We start from the raw sequence: 17,075 nt of genomic DNA, 5'->3' as shown, positions 1-17,075 counted from the left end.
GCAGTTTCTGAAGGCTTGGTTGTGGGGAAAATACTGCCCCGCCCTTTGAACGTAGATGGAAAGAAAATACAGCAGAAATAAGACAACAGGCCCAACCGAGTCTTCATAATTCCTGGCGGCTTCCATTGGTTCAAGCATAGTTTTATTTTATGTTTACATCTTTGCTTGTCGTCGTTTAGTTTCAGGGCTTTCTAATCTTGCTGTGAATTTTGTGGTGCTTTACAGCTGATGCACACTATGGTATCAATGCCTCTGCAAGGGACTTTACACATCAAAAGAGATTTTGTAACCCTTCCCCCAGGCAGCTGAATGTACTTCGCAGTTCCTTTCCTCGCAGGGGAATTAGGTTGACATGAATTGATGGTTGACTTGTTCATTCTCCAATGTAGTATCGCTGCATTTGATTTAATTATTTCCCCTTTCTCTTTCTGCGGTCTGTCATTTTTCTTTATGCTGTCTCTTTAACTGTTTTGTTGACCGGATAACACCTGTTACCTGGGATGAAGCAGGGGATTGGGGAAGTTCAGGAAACAGGTGCGAGATTCTCCGACCCCCCGCCGAGTCGGAGAATCGCCGGGGGCTGGCATGAATCCCGCCCACGCCGGTTGCCGAATTCTCCACTACCGGATATTCGGCGGGGGCGGAAATTGCGCCGCTCCGGTTGGCGGCCCCCCCCCCCCCCCCCGCGCGATTCTCCGGCTATGATGGGCCGAAGTCCCGCCGCTAAAATGCCTGTCCCGTCGGCGTAGATTAAACCACCTACCTCACCGGCGGGACAAGGCGACGTTGGCGGGCTCCGGGCTCCTGGGGGGGTGCGCGGGGCGATCTGGCCCCGGGGGGTGCCCCCACAGTGGCCTGGCCCGCGATCGGGGCCCACCGATCCGCGGGCAGGCCTGTGCCGTGGGGGCACTCTTTCCCTTCCGCCTTCGCCACGGTCTCCACCATGGCGGAGGCGGAAGAAACTCCCTCCACTGCGCATGCGCGGGGATGCCGTGAGCGGCCGCTGACGCTCCCGCGCATGCGCCGCCCGGAGATGTCATTTCCGCGCCAGCTGGCGGGGCACCAAAGGCCTTTTCCGCCAGCTGGCGGGGCGGAAATTCGTCCGGCGCCGACCTAGCCCCTCAAGGTTGGGGCTCGGCCCCCAAAGATGCGGAGCATTCCGCACCTTTGGGGCGGCGCGATGCCTGACTGATTTGCGCCATTTTGGGCGCCAGTCGGCGGACATCGCGCCGATACCGGAGAATTTCGCCCCTCAACAGCAACCTTAACTTTTATCTCACTGCGGACATCCCTGAAATTTTTTTAAAAGCTCGTTTCTGAGCCATCTTTTAATGTGTGTACCATCTCCAATGCAGCAGTTCCAGACAGGAGGTGGCATATAGGTGGGAAAATAATTTCCCTCCTTGTTGCCCGGTCCCTGTGGTACTGTCCAATTCTCCAAGGTTCAAGAATCTTGCACTTTGCTCTTCGCAGATGCTCAGGGCACTGGTACCATGCCTTCCCATAGGCTCAGTGGCATGGTTGAAGCTACACTTTCTGTATCGATCAGTGGGCAGCACGGTAGCATTGTGGATAGCACAATTGCTTCACAGCTCCAGGGTCCCAGGTTCGATTCCGGCTTGGGTCACTGTCTGTGCGGAGTCTGCACATCCTCCCCGTGTGTGCGTGGGTTTCCTCCGGGTGCTCCGGTTTCCTCCCACAGTCCAAAGATGTGCAGGTTGGTGGATTGGCCATGATAAATTGCCCTTAGTGTCCAAAAGTGCCCTTAGTGTTGGGTGGGGTTACTGGGTTATGGGGATAGGGTGGCAGTGTTGACCTTGGGTAGGGTGCTCTTTCCAAGAGCCGGTACAGACTCGATGGGCCGAATGGCCTCCTTCTGCATTGTAAATTCTATGATCTATGACCTGTTGGCACCAGGCAACTTTTCAGAGGCTTCCAACTGCGGATAGGAGCATCTCATTGGGTTCATCTCACGAGAAAGCAATTTGCTGACAGTTTTCATTAGTATACTGAGTCTTCCAGAAACTGAAACCTCTGAGATAGACTCACAGTGGTGCCAGTCTTCCATCTTATTTGGTAATGGTTTGCAATGTGCTGGCCAACTGTGTGTTAAGCATCACCTAGCATTGCAGTCTCTACTGTATTTGTTTCAGTGAGCTGAAAAGGTGCATGATTCACTGGCCTCTGTTTTCTCTTGGCTTTCTTCTCAGCCAGCTGAGCTTTTCCTTTCTGCCCTCCTCTTCCAATGTCCCTTCCAAACTGTCAAGCTCCAGAGGTCACAGTGATCAGTGACTGTCTCCGGTTTGCCATTTTTATTTCTTGTTTGCAGGTGTCCTTATAGCAGAGGTACCAGGAGACCGTGACCCAGTGGCCAGTTCATCATAAAGAAGGTCTTTGGTTAGACGGCCATCTCCCATTCGATAAATGTGGTCAAGTCAGTGCAGACATCATTAGCTTAGCAATGCTGATGGAATTAGACTGCTCCAGAATCTCTAGGTTGCTGACCGTCTCCTGCTAAGAATTGCCGAGGGTACATCGAGACAATGGAGATAGAAAATGTACAAACTTTTCTCATGCCTAGTAGATGTTGTCCAGGTGAAGGCACCGAGGACACAGGCTTGGTGACTCACAGTTTGGTGTTCCCAGTCAGGTTGCAGTTGTTCCATACTTTTGCATTCAGATTGGACATAGCAGCTGCAGCTTTTGCAATCCGTGTGTTGATTTCAAGTGACAGATTGCTGGGGATAATAATAATAATTAATAATCACTTATTGTCACAAGTTGGCTTCAATGAAGTTACTGTGAAAAACCCCTAGTCACCACATTCCAGCGCCTGTTCGGGGAGGCCGGTATGAGAATTGAACCCGCACTGCTGGACTTGTTCTGCATTACAAGCCACTGTGCTAAACCAGCCCCTGTTTGCGGATTGCAGAGCCTAGATGTGTGACACTATCAACATCCTCCAGCATCACATTCTACTCACCCCAAAGGCCTGAAAACGTGTCCTTTTCAAGTATATATCAATATATCCAAAGGTTTAGCAACATGTCTTCATAATTTATCTTCTTCTGGTGAAACTGCGCTGTACCCTGTACAAAGCAATTTGTAGATTTTTGCATCTGAGATTTTTGCCCCAAACTGAATACAAAGATCAAAGAACAAAGAAAAGTACAGCACAGGAACAGGCCCTTCGACCCTCCAAGTCTGCACCAACCATGCTGCATGCCTAAACTAAAATTCTACACTTCCGGAGTCCGTATCCCTCTATTCCCATCCTATTCATGTATTTGTCAAGATGCCCCTTAAACATCACTATCGTTCCTGCTTCCACCACCTCCTCTGGCAGTGAATTCCAGGAACCCACTACCCTCTGTGTAAAAAAACTTTGTACGTCTCCTCTAAACCTTGCCCCTCGCACCTTAAACCTATGCCCCCTAGTAATTGACCCCTCTACCCTGGGAAAAAGTCTTTGACTATCCACTTTGTCTATGCCCCTCATAATTTTGTAGACCTCTATCAGGTCGCCCCTCAACCTCCGTCATTCCAGTGAGAACAAATCCAGTTTATTCAACCTCTCCTCATAGCTAATGCCCTCCATACCAGGCAACATCCTGGTCAATCTCTTCTGCACCCTCTATAAAGCCTCCACATCCTTCTGCTAGTGTGGCGACAAGAATTGAACACTATACTCCCAAGTGTGGCCTAACTAAGGTTCTATGCAGCTGAAACATGACTTGCCAATTTTTATACTCAATGCCCCGGCCAATGAAGGCAAGCATGCCGTATGCCTTCTTGACTATCTTCTCCACCTGTGTTGCCCCTTTCAGTGACCTGTGGACCTGTACATCTAGATCTCTCTGACTGTCAATACTCTTGAAGGTTCTACCATTCACTGTACATTCCTACCTGCATTAGACCTTCCAAAATGCATTACCTCACATTTGTCCGGATTAAACCCCATCTGCCATCTCGTCGCCCAAGTCTCCAAACAATCTAAATCCTGCTGTATCCTCTGACAGTCCTCATCGCTATCTGCAATTTGACCAATCTTTGTGTCGTCTGCAAACTTACTAATCAGACCAGTTACATTTTTCTCCAAATCATTTATATATACTGCGAACAGCAAAGGTCCCAGCACTGATCCCTGCGGAACACCACTAGTCACAGCCCTTCAATCAGAAAAGCTCCCTTCCATTGCTACTCTCTGCCTTCTATCACCTAGCCAGTTCTGCATCCATCTTGCCAGCTCACCTCTGATCCTGTGTGATTTCACCTTTTGTACCAGTCTGCCATGGGGGACCTTGTCAAAGGCCTTACTGAAGTCCATGTAGACAACATCCACTGCCCTACCTGCATCAACCATCTTTGTGACCTCCTTGGAAAAACTCTATCAAGTTTGTGAGACACGACCTCCCCTTCACAAAACCATGCTTCCTCTCGCTAATACGTTCACTTGCTTCCAAATGGGAGTAGATCCTGTCTCGAAGAATTCTCTCCAGTAATTTCCTTACCACTGACGAAAGGCTCACCGGCCTGTAGTTCCCTGGATTATCCTTGCTACCCTTCTTAAACAAAGGAACAACATCCTTCGGCAGTAGTGCAGATGAGGGCCTGCCGAAGGTTCCATTCCTAAGTAAGGAGACTATCCTTGAGCAAGGAGACTAAACTGTACATGGTCCTCTAGGTGTGGTCTCACTAATGCCCAATAACAAGACACCCTACATTTATGCTCCAATCCCCTTGCAATAAAGGACAGCATTCAAATTCCCGTCCTAATCACTTGCTGTACCTGATTGCCAACCTTTTGTGATTCATTTACAAGGACGTCAAGATCCCTGTCTATTACAACACTCCACAGTCTCTCCCTGTTTAAATAATGTTCTTTTATTCCTGCCAAAGTAACAGCCTCACATTTTCAAACATCATACTGCTTGCCAGACTCTTTGTATCCTACTCACAACTTGCTTTTCTACTTATCTTTGTTTGGTCAGCAAATTTAGCTACACTACAGTCAGTCCCTTCATCAAATTCCTCAATGTAAATCATAAATAGTTGGGTCCCCAGTAGTGGCACTCCACTACTCACAGTTTGTCAATCTTATCCTATCTATTTCTGGTTAGTTAACCAATCGTCTACCCATGTTAATATATGACCCCCACCACCATGTCTCTCATCTTGTGCAATAACCCTTTACGTGGCACCTTACCAAATGTCTTTTACAAATCCAAATGTACAACATCTGCCGGTTCTCCTTTATCCTCCCTGTTGGTTACATTCTCAAAGAACTCTTAATAAATTTGCCAAACACAAATTCTCTTTTACAAAATCATGCTGGCTCTGCTTGATTCTGTTATGATTTTCTAAATGTACTGCTGTTATATCATTAATAATGAATTATAGAATTTTCCTAATGACAAACATTAGACTAACTGGCCGATAGTTTCCTGCTTTCTGTCTGCCTCCTTGACGACCAGAGGTGTTGCATTTGCAGTTTTCCATTCTGCTGGGACCTTTCCATAATCTGAAGTATTTTTGGAAGATTACAACCACTGTATCCCCACTATTTCTGGAGCCACATAGTCTTCGTGAATCCATACTGACTCTCTTTGAACAACAAATACCTGGCCAAATGCTCACTCACTCTGCCTCTGACCGATTATAAGATTCCAGTAACTTTTGCATGACTGATGTTAGACTGATAAGTCTGTAGTTACTTGGCTTTTCTCTCCTTCCTTTGTTCAATACATTTGCAGTTTTCAAACCCAAATACACAGGGCGGGATTCTCTCACCTCGGGGCCGGGCCTGAGAATCGTCGCAACCGGCGCGAATTGCGACATGCCGCCCCGACGCCGGTCATCCGATTCTCCGGAGAGCGGAGAATCGGCGGCATTGGCGCCGGCGCAGTCGGCGTGGCGCCAGTCGGGGGCCATTCTACAGGGCCCCCCCCCCCGGGGATTCTCGGCCCGGGATGGGCCGAGCGGCCACGCTAAAAAAGCTGAGTCCCGCCGGCGCGGTTCACACCTGCTCTTACCCAGCGGGACCTCAGCGTTGATGCATCTGGGGGCGGCCTGGTGGGTGGCGGGGGAGGGGGGGTCCGACCCCGGGGGGGCCTCCGCTGTGGCTTGGCCCACGAGCAGGGCCTACCTCTTTTGTTCCGCACCGGCCCCTGCAGCCCTAGGCCATGTTGCGTCGGGGCCGGTGCGGAAAAGGGAACCACTGCGCATGCGCGGCTATCGCGCCTGGCCCACTGCACATACATACATTTACGATGGTGTCAACACTTAGCCTCAGGATCACAGAATCCCGCCCACAATTCCTGAAACTGGAAAGCTTTGGACTCATACATTTGCAATGTTTTTACCTGTTGCTTTTGGTACATTGGAGTAGAGTCCATCATATTTTGTCGTTTAGACTTTCTTAGGTTTCATTATTTTTTTCCATTACTATTTGTTTTTGGTCCAGTTAAGTTTCCCCCTTGACTTGAATACAGCACAGAAGATGACCATTCGGCCCATTGCACCTGTTCCCTTTTGAAAATTATTGAATCTCATTCTCCGTCCTTTCAGGCAGTGCAATTCACTTCATAACAATTCATTGCATTAAAACACTCTCCTGCTGTTGCCTCTGTTGGTTCTTTTTTGCAAGTACCTTAAATCAGTGTACCCTGGTTACTGATCCCTTCTGCCAATTGAAACAGTGTATCCTTATTTATACGATCAAAACTTTTCAGATCTTGAACATGTCTGCTTAATCTCCCTTTAACTAGTTGGGCGGGATTCTCCTGCAACTGGCCGGATGGCGCGACGTTGGCGCCAAAGGGTGGTGTGAACCACTCCGGCGTCGGGCCGACCGGAAGGTGCAGAATCCTCCACACTTCTGGGGGCTAGGCCGGTGGCGGAAGTGTTGGCGCAGCGCCAACCGCGAGTTGGCACATGTGCAGAACCGGCGGCGTGGTTTCAACGCATGCGCAGACCAGCCGGCATGTTCCTGCGCATGCGTAGGGGGGGTTCTTCTCTGCACCGGCCGTGGCGGAGCCCTACAGAGGCCGGCGCGGAAGGAAAGAGTGCCCCCACGGCACAGGCCTGCCCACAGATCGGTGGGCCCCAATCGCGGGCCAGGCCACCATGGGGGCCTCTCCCCGGGGCCGGATCCCCCCGTGCCCCCCCGAGGACTCACCTGTCCGGCCTACAAGCCAGGTCCCACCGCGATGGGCCATGTCCATTTCACGCCGGCGAGACTGGCCAGGAAACAACGGCCGCTCGGCCCATCGGGGCCCAGAGAATTGGCAGGGGGGCCGCTGCCAATGGCCCCCAACTGGCGTGGCGTAAACCCTGCCCCCGCCCGAAAACCAGCGCGGAGAATATGACAGCCGGCGTCGGAGCGGCGGTGCAGGATTCGCGCCGCCCCCCCCGGGGATTCTCCGACCCGGTGGGGGGTCGGAGAATCCCGCCCAAGTTGTCTCTGAGGACAACTCCAATTTTTGTAGTCTTTCTGTGCAACTGAAGTCAGTCATCCTTGATACCATTTGTGTACATTTTCACTCCACTCCCGGTAAGATTCTTGACATCCTTCCATAAGGTTGGTGCCTAGAATGGGACACAGTATTTCAGCTGGTGCCCAACCAAAATGAATCACTTCACACTTTGTTGTGTTAAGTTTCATCCACCTCCTCCTTTGACCAGACTGTGTCTTCCTGAAGTCTGTTACTTGCTTCTTTACACTTTACTATGAGCTGAATTTTATGTAAGCAGAAGGGTTCCCCTTGTCAGGGTTGATTGCAGAGGGTGACTCTGCTTCGGTGGACAGCGGGACCCTTGGCCACATTTTGTGAGTGGCAACCACATAAGTTTGCTGGCCCAAACAGCTCAGCAAACTCAGCTTGTGGTGGCCACTTTTGGGACTGCAGCTCCAGGGCCATCCAAGACAGTTAAGTGAGAATGCCAAGTTGAGCAGGCAAGCCCCTTCAATTGCAGGCTAAGGGCTGGCGGCAACATTGCCATGGGGACACCATTGCTGCTGGGGGGCCCCTTGTCGGCCAATGAGTACCCAAAAAGGAGAGGACCGTCCCACCACCTCATTCCCTATTTCCCTCCCTGGAGCCCGCTGGGAGGCTGTCAGGTGAAAGCCGCCCCCCACCGCACCTATTACATAAAATGCTAGCGGATGTGTGAACAGGCTATTAATTGGTCACTTAAGTGGCTCATTTAGGCCCTGGGTAGACAAACCATCAGCCACCTTTCCAGCCACTGACAACACTGCATGGGAGATGACGCGCACACCTTATGCTGCTATTCTGTGACATTTTGCCAGCCTGCCCAGCTCCTAGTCATGCTCAAAGGGCCTATTAAAATTTGTCTTCAAAAAGGTCTGTGCTGCTTTCATTTATTAAGCCATATTTTTCCAAGTGTCTATCAGTCTATCCCTGATTAATGTCTAATAAAGATTCCCCACTACACATGATTGGCCTCTAATTGCCAGGTTTAACCATTTCTTCCTTTTTGAACATTGTTGTAACTTTTGCAATCCTGCAATTTTCTGGCACTAATCCCATGTCAAAGGACAATTGGAGATTGAAGCCAGAACCTCTACAGCTTTTCTCTTTACTCCCCTCAACATCTGGCCTGGACAATATGACTTCTACTTTGAATATGGCCAAGATTTTAAGTGTCTCCTTAATTTAATTTTATCATCTCCAATGTTTTTTCTGTCTCCTCCAGTGACATTGGCATCATCATCCTCTTTACTAGAGAGAGATGCAAATTATTTATTTAATACCTCAGCCATGGCCTCTACCTCCTTAAGAAGATCTCCTTTTAGTACCTAAGAAGCCCTGCCCTTTGGTCAGATTTTTACTGTCATGATTATAATATTCTCAAAAATTAATCTGAATGCATTTGAAAAATTGAATGCTTTACGAGTTGAATTGTGCTGCTTTCTTCCTGTGTGGGTCATTTAGCTCATTGACTGGCCAACTGGTTTGTGATGAGGAATGAAGACAACAGCACGGGTTCAATTGCCGTAACGGCTGAGGTTATTCATGAAGGTCCCCGCCTTCTCAACCTTGCTCTTCGCCTGATGTGTGGTGACACTCAGGTTAAATCACCACCAGTCAGCTCTCAGAGGGGAAAGCTTCTTATGGTCTCTGGAACTGTGAATATTAAAATCTCCTATTTATCCCTGCATTACCCCTGCCACATTCATCCCAGATTTCTGGATTTACATTTCTCCCAACTACATCATTACTATCAGGAGGTCTGTAGACAATTCCTACCAGAGGTTTGCATCCTTTGCTGTTCCTGAACTATACTCATACATTTTCCACAGCCCAATCATCCTTAGCCCGACAATACTCCCAGCTATTTGTCCCCTCTTAATTCTTGCTTCTTCTGTTTCCCTGGTTTTAATTGACCTGCCATCTCTACCAAGGCTCTGTAATTTCCTTGCTAAATCTCTCCACTTCTAAGGGCAGCACGGCAGCATAAGTGAATAGCACTGTGGCTTCACAGCGCCAGGGTCCCAGGTTCGATTCCCCGCTGGGTCATTGTGCGGAGTCTGCACGTTCTCCCCATGTCTGCGTGGGTTTCCTCCGGGTGCTCCAGTTTCCTCCCACAGTCCAAAGACGTGCAGGTTAGGTGGATTGGCCATGCTAAATTGCCCTTAGTGGCACATGCCAAATTGTGTAGGGCTACAGGGGCCGGCGCGGAAGAAAGGAGGCTCCCAGCCCGAGAGGCCGGCCTGCTGATTGGTGGACCCCGATTACGGGCCAGGCCAAAACGGAGGCTCCCCCCCTGGGGTCGGACCCCCCACCCCACCCTCCCCAGACTGCCCCAGGACCCTTCAACGCCGATGTCCCGCCTGCTCAGAGCATGTTAGAATGGCGCTGGCGGATCATCAGGTTTTTTGTCATGGCTGCTCAGCCCATCCGGGCCGGAGAATCGCGGGGGGACCGCTCGACCGGCGCCGCGCTGACCACGTCGTCCCCAATGGCGCCGATTCTCCGCTCTGCAGAGAATCACCGGTGCAGTGTCGGAGAATCCTGCCCCAAGTGCCTGCTGAACATGGTAATGACCCCATCCGCGGACAAAACACCAGGGGCTTGATTCTCTGCACCCCGACGCCAAAATAGCGGAGAATCCAGTTTCCCGCATGAAATATGGACTGGCGCCGATTCAGCGATTCTCCGCCCGGCCCCCCAAAAAAAGTGGCGTACTCCCCGCGCAGTATCCACCTATGGAGGCCATTGCCAGAGACCCGACCCTGACCGGCCGGATTCCCAACGGCGTGGACCACTCATGGTCTCGCGAATCGGCGGCTCACAGTTGGTGGCGGACCGATCGGAGGAGGGGGGGGGGGGGCTAGTTCAGCACTGGGTTATATTTGAGCGGGCGGTCCGGGTTTGGCGCGCAGCCGATTGGGGGCAGCATTTCCGCGGTCCAGGTCCGCAGTCTGAGTCCGCCAATAAGCATGGCGCGGCCTCTGGAAGCCGCCGCCTGTGCATGTGTGGCCTCTGACCTGGAAGTGCGGGGGGCCGTATCGCAGCTGGAGCTGTGAGCTCCATGACAGCTGCCTGCTAGCCTCCTGCAAGGCAGTGAATCTGTGGCCATTTGATGCCAGTTTTTCTGGCGTAAAGGACGGCTAGGAGACATAATCTCTGAAATGGAGAATCCAGCCCCAGAAGTGATCGTCTCTCTGGACACTGAAAAGACCTTCGACAGAGTCGAATAGAAGTACTTCATAGAGGTACTGGAATGGTTTGGGTTCAGACCATGGTTCACTTCCTGGGTAAACCTACTGTTCAGTGCTCCCATGCTGAGCATACGGACAAACACCACCAGCTCTAGATACTTCCAGCTGCACAGAGGCACGAGGCAGGGATGCCCGCTATCACCGCTGCTGTTTGCTCTGTTGGTGGCAGGGTGCCCCTTGCTAACAAGTCTGTGAACATCTCCCGCAGGTGCAGGGCCAATGCTGGCACAAATTATTTTGAAACCCGCGGGGAATCCATCTGGCCTGCATGGAGTTGATACTCTCCATTACTTCCCCTAATGTTGCTTCCAGGCCCCGTCTCGTATCTGCCCCCATGTTTGGCGGAGCTGGTGCACTGTTTTCCCAGTGAAGAACCAGTCAAAGTCCATCCGTATTTTTTCTCCGCCAATAGTTCCACGGTCGGGTTCGAGGAGTAGTGCCTATCCACCTCCAGTATGGAGTTGACCAGTTGCGGCCTAGCCGCCCTCTCCTTCCTACCATTGCATGCATTGTGCACAATAATTTCCCTTCTTGGGACTTCCGGTGGCAGCTATGAGGGAGTAAGTCGCACACTAGGTGGCTCCCGCTCCGGTCAGACCTTTGGACCGTTTCCCCCGACTTTTTTGCGCTTCTAAGCGTGGTTTGGAAAGTAATAGCACTCAGGCACTGAATCCATACAGAGGTGTATGGAACTAAGAAGTAGGAAGGATCGCAAACAGCTGAAGAAGTGGACAAGCAAGGGCATAGGGGAGGCTGTGAGTGAAACCAATATGGCCGATGTCCAGACCCGGGCACTACCAGCTCTGCCGACAATGGAGCACTTGTTGCAGGTTATGCAGGAGAACTTCCTAGCACTGAAACGTGATCATTTGGAACCGCCCCAGAAATTGTTTGACCGAATGGAGAAAAGGCTGGATGCCCAGGCTGAGAAGATCCAGAAGCTGGAGAAGATGGTGGAGGTGCAGGCGGACTTTCAAACGGTGGCGGACATGGAGATTCAAAGGTCGAGAGACCAACAAAAAATGCTTTTGGAAAAGCTGGAGGACCTGGAGAACAGGTCTCACCGGCAGAATTTAAGAATCGTTGGCCTCCCGGAGGGGGCCGAGGGGCTGGATGCTGCCACGTATGTGGCAGATATGTTCCAGAAGCTGCTGGGGAACGAGGTGTTCCCTCGCCCGCCGGAGGTGGACAGGGCACATAGAGCGCAGGTGAGGCAGCCGCGGCGAGGGGGTCCCTCACGAATAATGGTGGTCCAGTTCCACAGGTTCCTGAATAAGGAGCGGGTTCTTCAATGGGCCAAGAGCACGTGGAGCTGCAACTGGGGCAATAGCACCCTGCGTGTTTACCAAGACCTGAGCACAGAGGTGGCCAGAAGGAGGGCAGGTAAGTAAAAGAGATTTTATGTAAGAAGCAGGTGAAATTTGGGCAGCTCTATCCGGCGCGACTGTGGGTTACGCATGGGGGCCAGCACCATTATTTCGAGGAACCCGAGGAGGCGATGGACTTTGCAGAGAAGCAAGGGCTGGTCCTGAGCTGAGGACTCTTGGGACTCATGTTGGAACTTTTAATTCTTTCTCTCTTGTTTCTGAGAGATGCCTGCATGTTTTTTCATGCTTTTGTGTCTTGGTTTTTATGTGTTTTTTGTCTTTTTTCTTTTCATGTCTCTTTTTCGCTTTTGTGTTTGAGTTTTGTTAGAAAAAGAGAATAGTTAGAATGGTTTGGATATGGGGGGTGTTTTTCGGGGAATTTTTGTGATCTCTTTCTGCGTTCAGATAGGAATGGTTGGCAGTGCCTGCTATTTTGTTTTGTATGACTTAAATTGCACTATTGTTGGGGCTGTCTCTGTCCTGATTAGAGTATTTGTTCAAGCAGGGCTGATTTGGGGCAGTGGTGTGGATGGGCCGGGGGGAGGGGGAGCCAGGGAACAATAGGTGGGAGACACGCTGGCGCCAGAGTTGGGAGCCACCAGGCTAGCTGGGTAGGCTAGTCAACAGAAGCCAGGTGGGGGGGTGTTCATTTAGCTAGTTGATGTCAGGGGTTAGGTTATAGGGTGGTGTTGCTAGGGGGGGGAGGGGCTAGGTCTCGGCCAGGAGGCGGGCCAGAGAAAGCGTGACACATGGCTTGGGGGATGGCCAAAGAAAGGAGATGGCTGATCGGCAAGTGGGGGGGGGCGAGGTGCCCCCCGACCAGGTTAATCACCTGGAATGTTAGAGGGCTAAACGGGCCAGTCAAGAGGGCACAACTGTTTGCGCATTTACGAGTTTTGAAGGCAGATGTAGTCATGTTACAGGAGACTCACTGGAAAGTGGCTGACCAGGTCACATTAAGGAAGGGCTGGATTAGTCAGGTCTTTCATTCAGGACTTAACACGAAGACCAGGAGGGTTGCGATCTTGATCAACAAGCGCGTCCAATTTGAGGTGGAGGGCATAGTTGCAGATGGGGGTGGCAGATTTGTTATGGTTAGGGGTAAGCTCGAGGGGGTGAGAGTAGTCCTGGTCAACGTATATGCCCCTAATTGGAATGACGTAGATTTTGTTAAGAGATTGCTGGGGAAGATCCCTGACTTGGACTCACGCAAACTGATCATGGGTGGGGACTTTAACACAGTTCTTGATCCTGGCCTGGACCGGTCGTGTTCAAAAACGGGTAGGGTGCCATCGATGGCAAAGGAACAAGAGGGTTCATGAAGCAAATGGGGGAAGCGGACCCATGGAGATTTAGTCGGCCGTCGGCGAAGGAGTTTTCATTCTATTCTCACGTCCACAAGGTGTATTCCCGAATCGATTTCTTTATCATGAGCAAGGACTTGCTGACAGCGATGACGGGTGCAGCATATTCGGCAATTACCATCTCGGACCATGCTCCGCACTGGGTTGATCTGCAGATTTGCAAAGGTAGCTTTCAGTGCCCACAATGGAGGCTGGAAGTTGGGCTGCTGGCGGACGAGGTGGTCTGTGAGAGGCGGAGGAAATGCATGCATAATTACCTGCAGCTAAATGATACTGCAGAAGTATCAGCAGCAGTGCTCTGGGAGGCGCTGAAGGCAGTGGTGAGAGGGGAGCTGATTTCAATCCGAGCCCATAGGGACAGGACAGACAGGGCAGAAACGGACCGACTGGTTAAGGAAATTTTACGGATGGACAGGAGCTATGTGGAGTCCCCGAGGCCAGAGTTACTCAGGAAACGACAGAGGCTGCAGACCGAGTTTGGCGTGTTGTCTACAGGGAAGGTCGTAGAGCAGCTTAGAAGGGCAAAGGGTGCAATATACGAGCACGATGAGAAGGCCAGCAGAATGCATTCACAACAACTAAGAAAGAGGGAAGCGGCTAGGGAAATAGGAAAGGTAGTCGACGAGGAGGGAAACCTGGTGGGGGACCCGGTAGGACTGAACAAGGTGTTTAGGGACTTCTATAGCAAGCTGTACACCTCGGAACCCACCACGGGACCGGAGGGGATGAGGTGCTTTTTGGACGGACTGACCTTCCCAAGAGTAGGTAGGGGGTTGGTAGACGGGCTGGGGGTCCTGATCAGGACCAAAGAAGTACTGAGGTGTCTGAAGGTCATGCAGTCGGGTAAAGCCCCGGGGCCAGACGGATACCCGGTGGAGTTTTATAAAAAGTGCTCCGAGATGGTGGGGCCGGTGCTGGTCAGGGTATTCAACGAGGCAAGAAGCAGAGGGGTCTTACCCCCGACGATGTCACAGGCCATTATCTCGCTTATACTGAAACGGGATAAAGACCCAGAGGCATGTGGGTCATATAGGCCGATCTCTTTGATTAACGCAGACACTAAGTTACTGGCCAAGTTCTTGGCATCTAGAATTGAGGACTGCGTACCTGACACGATTGTGGAGGACCAAACCGGGTTCATAAAGGGCAGGCAACTGGTGGCCAATCTAAGGAGGCTGCTCATGTGATTATGATGCCCCCGGAGAGCAGGGAGACAGAGGTAGTGGTAGCAATGGATGCCGAAAAGGCTTTCGACCGGGTTGAGTGGGACTATTTATCGGAGGTGCTGGGGCGTTTTGGGTTCGGGGTAGGATTCATTGACTGGGTTAGGCTGCTATATCAGGCCCCAGAGGCTAGTGTGAGGACGAACAGGACGACATCTGACTAATTCAGACTGCACCGCGGGACTAGACAGGGTTGCCCTCTCTCCCCACTGCTGTTTGCGCTGGCTATAGAGCTGCTGGCAAATGCTCTGAGAGCTTCAAGGGACTGGAAAGGGCTGGTCCGGCGGGGAGTGGAACATAAAGTCTCGTTATACGCAGATGACCTGCTGTTATACGTGTCAGACCCAATGGTGGGGATGGACGGAATCATGGAAACCCTGAGGGAATTTGGTCAGTTCTCATAATATAAATTGAACATGGCAAAGAGCGAGATGTGGGTAGTGCAGGCGAGAGGTCAGGAGAGTAGGCTGAGAGGGCTGCCGTTCAGGCTGGTAGGGGAAAGCTTCAGATATTTGGAGATACAAGTAGGGCGAGACTGGGGTAAGTTGCATAAGCCAAACTTGCCCCGGTTGGTGGAGCAAGTGAGGGACGAGTTCCGGAGATGGGATGCGCTCCCGCTGTCATTGGCTGGGAGAGTGCAGACGGTGATGGTGTCGATTCTTCCGAGATTCTTGTTCCTATTTCAGTGTCTCCCCATCTTCATCCCGCGGTCCTTCTTTAAGAGGCTCGATAAAATTATCCTGGGATATTTTGGCGGGAAAGTCCCCACGGGTGAGGAAGGCGATGCTCGAGAGGAACCGAGGGGATGGGGGGCTGGCGTTGCCGAACTTTAGCAACTACGACTGGGCAGCTAACATAGCCATGGCAAGGAAATGGATGGTGGGTACGGGGTCGGTTTGGGAGCGGATGGAGGCTGCTTCGTGCAGGGCACTCGTTTGGCAGGCTTGGTTACGGTGCCTCTGCCGCTCCCGCCGGCGCGGTATCCACCAGCCCGATAGTGGTGGCGGCTCTACGGATCTGGGGCCAGTAGAGGAGGCATATCGAGGAAGTGGGAGCATTGGTTTACCGCAATCTGCGGTAACCACTGATTTGCCCCGGGGAATATGGACGGTGGGTTCCAATTATGGCGGAGGGCGGGGATGGTGAGGGTGGGCGATCTGTTCCTGGATGGGAGCTTCCCGAGCATAAGGGTGTTGGAGGAGAAGTTCGGGCTGGCGAGAGGGAATGATTTCAGGTACTTGCAGGTGCGGGATTTCGTATGCAGATTGGTACCATCCTTCCCACGCCTCCCACCAAGGGGGTTCCAGGACAGGGTAGTTTCCTGAGAAGAGGTGGGAGAGGGGAGAGTCTCTGTCATTTATAAAGAACTAATGGGAGCAGAGGAGGCACAGATCGAAGAACTGAAGCTTAAGTGGGAGGAGGAGATAGAGGACGGCATAGGGGCAGATGCTTTGAGCAGAATAAACACGACCGCAACATGCGCCAGGCTCAGTCTGATCCAGTTCAAGGTCGTACATCGGGCCCACATGACGGTGGCCCAGATGCACAAATTCTTTGGGCTGGTGGACAAATGTGCTAGATGTGCTGGAGGACCAGCGAACCATGTACACATGTTCTGGGCGTGTCCTAAACTAAGGGGGTACTGGCAGGTTTTCACGGACGTCATGTCCTGGGTATTGAAAACTAGGGTGGCAATGAGTCCTGAGGTGGCAATTTTGGGGGTTTCGGAGGACCCGGGAGTCCAGGAGGAGAAAGAGACCGACGTCTTGGCCTTTGCTTCCCTGGTAGCCCAGCGACGAATACTGTTGGCATGAAGGGACTCAAAGCCCCCGAAGTCTGAAGTATGGCTTTCGGACATGGCGAGCTTTCTCGGGCTGGAGAAAATTAAGTTTGCCTTGAGAGGATCGCTGTCAGGGTTCGCCTGGAGGTGGCAGCCATTCGTTGAATTCTTCGCGGAGAATTAATCGTCAGCAGGGGAGGGGGGGCAGGGGAGGGGGGTTAGGGTAGCGTAGAGTAGGGGGTTGCTTAGGCAGGTTCTTGCGAGAGGGGAGCCGATGCTTGCATTAGTCTTATTTGCTTTTTGTACACTACGGTATAATGTCGCTGTTTTATATGCCAAAAATACCTCAATAAAATTGTGTATTAAAAAAATAAAATAATTTCCCTTCTTATCACCGCGTTCAGTGCCTCCCAGCGCGTGGCGGGTGAGACCTCTATATTCTGGTTGTCAGTAATGTACCCATCTATCGCCTGTGATATCCGTTCGCAGAATGCCTTATTGGCCATGAGGGTGGTATCCAGCCTCGGCCAGGAGGGTGGTATCCAGCCTCCATGGGGGCATTGTGCCTGGCTCGTCTCCAGCCTCACATCAACG

General features: G+C 51.6%; 1 protein-coding gene across 1 annotated transcript in view; it reads left to right on the top strand.

The window, feature by feature from the left end:
• Positions 1–17,075, top strand: part of LOC140431005 (potassium voltage-gated channel subfamily KQT member 1-like) — a 1,144,532-nt gene that overhangs the window by 639,064 nt on the left and 488,393 nt on the right. The gene's annotated exons all lie outside the window — the stretch shown is intronic.

Source organism: Scyliorhinus torazame, chromosome 10 (assembly GCF_047496885.1).
Source record: "Scyliorhinus torazame isolate Kashiwa2021f chromosome 10, sScyTor2.1, whole genome shotgun sequence".
NCBI classification, from domain to species: domain Eukaryota; kingdom Metazoa; phylum Chordata; class Chondrichthyes; order Carcharhiniformes; family Scyliorhinidae; genus Scyliorhinus; species Scyliorhinus torazame.
Note: the sequence above shows the minus strand (reverse complement) of the source record. Positions and strands in the feature narration are given on the sequence as shown.